Here is a 6,136-nt window from a genome sequence, read left to right as displayed (position 1 = left end):
GGTTCATGACATTGTACAGGAGACAGGAATCAAGACCATCCCCAAGAAAAAGAAATGCAAAAAAAGCAAAAGGGCTGTCTGAGGAGGCCTTACAAATAGCTGTGAAAAGAAGAGAAGCAAAGAGCAAAGGAGAAAAGGAAAGATATACCCATTTGAATGCAGCGTTCCAAAGAATAGCAAGGAGAGATAAGAAAGCCTTCTTCAGCAATCAATGCAAAGAAATAAAGGAAAATAACAGAATGGGATAGACTAGAGATCTCTTCAAGAAAATTAGAGATACCAAGGGAACATTTCATGCAAAGATGGGCTCAATAAAGGACAGCAATGGTATGGACCAGAAGATATTAAGAAGAGGTGGCAAGAATACACAGAAGAAATGTACAAAAAAGATATTCATGACCCAGATAATTACGATGGTGTGGTCACTCACCTAGAGCCAGATATCCTGGAATGTGAAGTCAAATGGGCCTTAGGAAGCATCACTATGAACAAAGCTAGTGGAGGTGATGGAATTTCAATTGAGCTATTTCAAATCCTGAAAGATGATGGAGTGAAAGTGCTGCACTTAATATGCCAGCAAATGTGGAAAACTCAGCAGTGGCCACAGGACTGGAAAAGGTCAGTTTTCATTCCAATCCTAAAGAAAGGCAGTGCCAAAGAATGCGCAAACTACCACACAATTGCACTCATCTCACTTGCTAGTAAAGTAATGCTTAAAATTCTTCAAGCCAGGCTTCAGTAATATGTGAACCATGAACTTCCTGATGTTCAAGCTGGTTTTAGAAAAGGCAGAGGAACCAGAGATCAAATTGCCAACATCTGCTGGATCATGGAAAAAGCAAGAGAATTCCAGAAAAACATCTATTTCTGCTTTATTGACTATGCCAAAGCCTTTGACTGTGTGGATCACAATAAACTGTGGAAAATTCTGAAAGAGATGGGAATACCAGGCCACCTGACCTGCGTCTTGAGAAACCTGTATGCAGGTCAGGAAGCAACAGTTAGAACTGGACATGGAACAACAGACTGGTTCCAAATAGGAAAAGGAGTACATCAAGGCTGTATATTGTCACCCTGCTTATTTAACTTCTACGCAGAGAACATCATGAGAAATGCTGGGCTGGAGGAAGGACAAGCTGGAATCAAGATTGCCAGGAGAAATATCAATAACCTCAGATATGCAGTGACACCACTCTTATGGCAGAAAGTGAAGAACTAAAGAGCCTCTTGAGGAAAGTGAAAGAGGAGAGTGAAAAAGTTGGCTTAAAACTCAACATTCAGAAAACAAAGATCATGGCATCTGGTCCCATCACTTTATGGCAAATAGAGAGGGAAACAGTGGAAACAGTGGCTGACTTTATTTTTCTGGGCTCCAAAATCACTGCAGATGGTGCTTGCAGCCATGAAATTAAAAGACACTTACTCCTTGGAAGGAAAGTTATGACCAACCTAGACAGCACATTAAAAAGCAGAGACATGACTTAGCCAACTAAGGTCCGTCTAGTCAAGGCTATGGTTTTTCCAGTGGTCATGTATGGATGTGAGAGTTGGACTATAAAGAAAGCTGAGGGCCGAAGAATCAATGCTTTTGAACTGTGGTGTTGGAGAAGACTCTTGAGAGTCCCTTGGGCTATAAGGAGATCCAACCAGTCCATCCTAAAGGAGATCAGTCCCGGGTTTTCATTGGAAGGACTGATGCTAAAGCTAAAACTCCAATATTTTGGCCACCTAATGCGAAGAGCTGACTCATTTGAAAAGACCCTGATGCTGGGAAAGCCTGAGGGCAGGAGGAGAAAGGGATGACAGAGGATGACGGTTGGATTGCATCACCAACTCAATGGACGTGGGTTTGGGTGGACTCCAGGAGTTGGTGATGGGCAGGGAGGCCTGGCATGCCGCGGTTCATGGGGTCGCAAAGAGTCGGACACAACTGAGCGACTGAACTGAACTGATTTATGTTTTGGCTGCACCAGGTCTTTGAGTTGCAGCACTCATCATCTTTATTATTCATAGTTGCAGCATGTGGGATCTAGTTCCCAGATCAGGGATCAAATCCAGTCCCCCTGCACTGAGAGTGCAGAGTCTTAGCCACTGGACCACCAGGGAAGTCCCTAGATATAGGTTTTAAATCTGAGTGTTCCCAAGGTACCTGAACCAGTGATCTGCCTTTGCAGACAGATGATGCATGTGGGCAGGCTGAGGAGGCGCCTACAGAGTCAGATGGAAACAGTAGGCAGGTGGAGATGGTGGTGGAGGCAGCCTGTGTTCAGTGGTACCCCTTAGGGTTTGGGGCCTGCCACCTTCCTAACATGGTTACTGGGTACACTTTTCTTTTTTTGAAAAGCCGCATCAGCTTGCTACTGGGCTCCTATTGAAACTAAACACCTAACACATGGAGGCCTTCGGACACTCTTGCTTAATATTCACATTTGGGGGTAGGTCAACTTGGACTCTGGAGAAGGCAATGGCACCCCACTCCAGTACTCTTGCCTGGAAAATCCCATGGACGGAGGAGCCTGGTAGGCTGCAGTCCATGGGGTCGCTAGAGTCGGACACGACTGAGAGACTTCACTTTCACTTTTCACTTTCATGCATTGGAGAAGGAAATGGCAACCCACTCCAGTGTTCTTGCCTGGAGAATCCCAGGGATGGGAAGCCTGGTGGGCTGCCGTCTATGGGTCGCACTGAGTCGGACACGACTGAAGCGACTTAGTAGCAGCAGCAGCAATTTGGACTCAAGACCTCCTGGAGTAGGATATGGCAACCCACTCCAGTATTCTTACCTGAAGAATCCCATGGTCAGAGCAGCCTGGTGGGCTACCGTCCCTGGGATTGCAAAGAGTCAGACATGCTACAACTTGGACTCAACTTCTGACAAAGTGGGAAGGATTTAATAATCCTCACTTGGAAATGGTATATTTAAGGATGTGGCTGTCCTGGTCTCAACATCTCTACTTTACATGAAAAAGTGGCAGATATCCCTCTGGGGAAAACTTTACCCCCTACTCTACCAACTGAAGCAGAGCTGCTGGTTCCATGTGGCTCTCAGTTCACAGAGATTTCCCTAAATGTCTGGCCCTGGTTCACTGTGGTTCAGCTAAATTCAACTCTCTCCCTGGCTGATTCAGCCATTCAGTCTCATTGCCAGTGATGCAGAGCCAAAAATGGCTGTTGTCAGTCCTCTTGGTGGGCAGAACTCAAGGCCATTTCATAGTTCTCACCAATAATCCCTTTGATCAACCTTCCTGTAGTTTTACTGCCTCTTGGGCTGTTGCCAACCTATTTGGTCTGCCGCTTGAAAACTAGACTGGTTAGGCATCTCTCTTTGGAGCAGGAAACTGTGGAAATAAATCATAAATGTTTATCTAACCATTTAGAAAGTTCATCCTTAGGTAGGTTGGTAAGAAGTCCAGGGCCCTTGAGGAGGAGGGAATCCAGGGCCCCCGAGAAAGAGAAAGGGGTCTGAGGCTCTCAAGGAGGAGAAAGGACAATTTTTTTTCCTACATTGCTTTGTCTTAGTCAATATAACAATGTATCTTGCTCTAGGACATGTTTCTCCTTAACAAGAACCTTCTGACTAATCTTGTTAAGATGGATTGTTTTGAGAGTGTGTCTGGCAAGACCCTTTACTGTAATAAGGTGTATAGCTCCCTTGCAAAGACTGGTAAGCGGGGGCACTCTCTGTCCCCCTTCTGATGTCTATGTTAGAAGCTTTCTCTGTCCCTCTTTATATTTTAATAAAACTCTGCCACACAAAAGTTCTTGAGTGATCAAGCCTGGTCCCTGATCCCAAAGCTAAATCTTCTTCAGAGATCACAACTCCGACATCATTCATCGTAAGCTACCACCATCTGGGTCACTCAGGTGAATGCACACAGAATGAGTCTAGTCTCTGATGGGGTTGATTATAATGAAGCTGTGGATGGAAACATGTTTTGTGAACTGTCTCCCCTGCTGCCTGAGTCCATCATCACACCAGACATGGCAAGATATTCACCATCATCAACTAGTAAAGTAAAGGACTCAGATTTTTTTTCCACATTTACTTACTTAATTTGGCTGCGCTGGGTCTTAGTTGTGGCACGCAGGATCTTCAATCTTTGTTGCTGCATGGCACGCAGGATCTTTAGTTGCAGCATATGAACTCTTAGCTGCTCCATGTGGGTTCTAGTTCTCTGACCAGGGATCGAACCCAGGACCCCCGAATTGGGAGCTTGGAGTCTTAGCCACTGAACAACGAGAGAAGTCTCAGGACCCAGTTTCTGATTTGGACTTGTGACTACTGTCAAAGGTTGACTTGTCTTACCATGAGTAGGCCACACAGCATGGGGCACTGTCCACACCTGCTCCTGGCAGATGGGCTTCATTGGCTCTTTGAGCCCCTCAAGGGCTATTAGTGGTGTCTCCTGAGTGTTGACACTTTAGGGTGCATGTGTGCTAAGCTGCTTCAGTAGTGTTTGACTCAGTGTGACCCTATGGACTGCAGCCCACAGGCTCCTCTATCTATGGGGTTCTCGAAGCAAGAATACTGGAGTGAGTTGCCATGTCCTCATCCAGGGGATCTTCCAAACCCCAGGGAATAAACCTGCATCACCTATGGCTCAGCACTGTAGACAGATTTTTTTTACTCACTGAGACACTGGGGAAGCCCACACTTTAGGGTACAGTGCTGTTATTCTAGTCCAGCCTCCTCCATCTATACCATTGAAACTAATGTGTCATGTTTTTGGCTTTCCAGAAAACACAACTTTGATTGTATAATTCTGATTTCTCTCATACATGTAAGTAGATGTGTGTGTGTGTGTGTGTGTGTGTGTGTGTGTGTGTGTGTGTGCTGTGTCCGACTCTTTGGGACTCCTTGAACTGCAGCCTACCAGGTTCCTCCATCCATGGAATTTTCTAGACAAGAATACTGGACCAGGTTGCTATTTCCTACTCCTGGGTATCTTTCTGACCCAGGGACTGAACTCACAACTCTGTGTCTCTTGCATTGGCAGGTGGATTCTTTACCACTGTGCCACCTGGGAAGGCCTCACACAACATGATGTGCCTTTTATTGCAAAGCCACTTGACAATAGATGATAGTCAAGGTATCAATCAATTTTTCATGTTTCCTACCACATTTGTGTTTAAAAATGCTACAGATTCAGACTTACTCTAATTTGCAAGATTTTAGCTTTATTTAAAATATACCAACCTTGTACATCTTACATCCTGAGGCTCAGTTTTCAAGCCACTATGACTTTCATGGTTAGAGATAATATCAGGCATGCTTTAATGAGTTAAAATCTTATCTCATGTTAAGTGACAGTATGAGGGTTATAGTAATTATCTGCTTTGTCTCCTGCTCTGTGACCTGATAATATCTGTTTCTATTTTGGACTTTCTTTTTAAAAAAAGAAAAAAAAAAAAAAAATATATATATATATATATATATATATATATATATATATATATATATATATATTTAGCTGCCTCAGGTCTTAGTTGTGGCACACAGGATCTTTGATCTTTTAGTTGCAACATGTGGAATCTAGTTCCCAGACCATGAATTGAACTCAGGCCCCCTGCACTGGGAGTGAGAAGTCTTAGCCACTGGACCACCAGGAAAGTACCTAGATTGGACTTTCTTAAACCCTCAACTGTTGGCTCAGCTTAGCCTAAGACTCAGAACTTGTTCGATCCTAAGTGGAGACCAATTCAATAGTTTTACAGCCTGGATCTGTCAGTGCTTCTATTCCTATTCCAGTGTTTTATCCTGAGTCTTACGACTGCTTGCTTATCTTTTCCTTTGGTACTTTATTCATTTCTTAAACAGATTCCACTGTGCCCTGCCTGATCTCCAGCTTCTCAGGATGACTGCTGTTCTCTGGTCTCTCGTTTTCTATGTACTGCCTTCCTACCCTTGACCCTTCTTGCTGCCAAATGCCTATGGGGTCTTCTGCTATTGTTGGCACCTTCTTCTCTTCATTCCACCCTTAACTGTTCATTTGATATAGCCACTTGGAACTCTTTGCTGATGGCTCAGCAGAAAGGGATTTGGTGGACTGATGGGCACTGAAGCCAGAATGCAGGGAGCTGGTATAGACTTTCTAAGAGACTTCACTATGAAAGAGTGCAAATAAATACCAGAGTA

Source organism: Bos grunniens, chromosome 23 (assembly GCF_055505025.1).
Source record: "Bos grunniens cultivar Pamir isolate PY7600 chromosome 23, Bosgru_T2T1.0, whole genome shotgun sequence".
Lineage (NCBI taxonomy): Eukaryota > Metazoa > Chordata > Mammalia > Artiodactyla > Bovidae > Bos > Bos grunniens.
Note: the sequence above shows the minus strand (reverse complement) of the source record.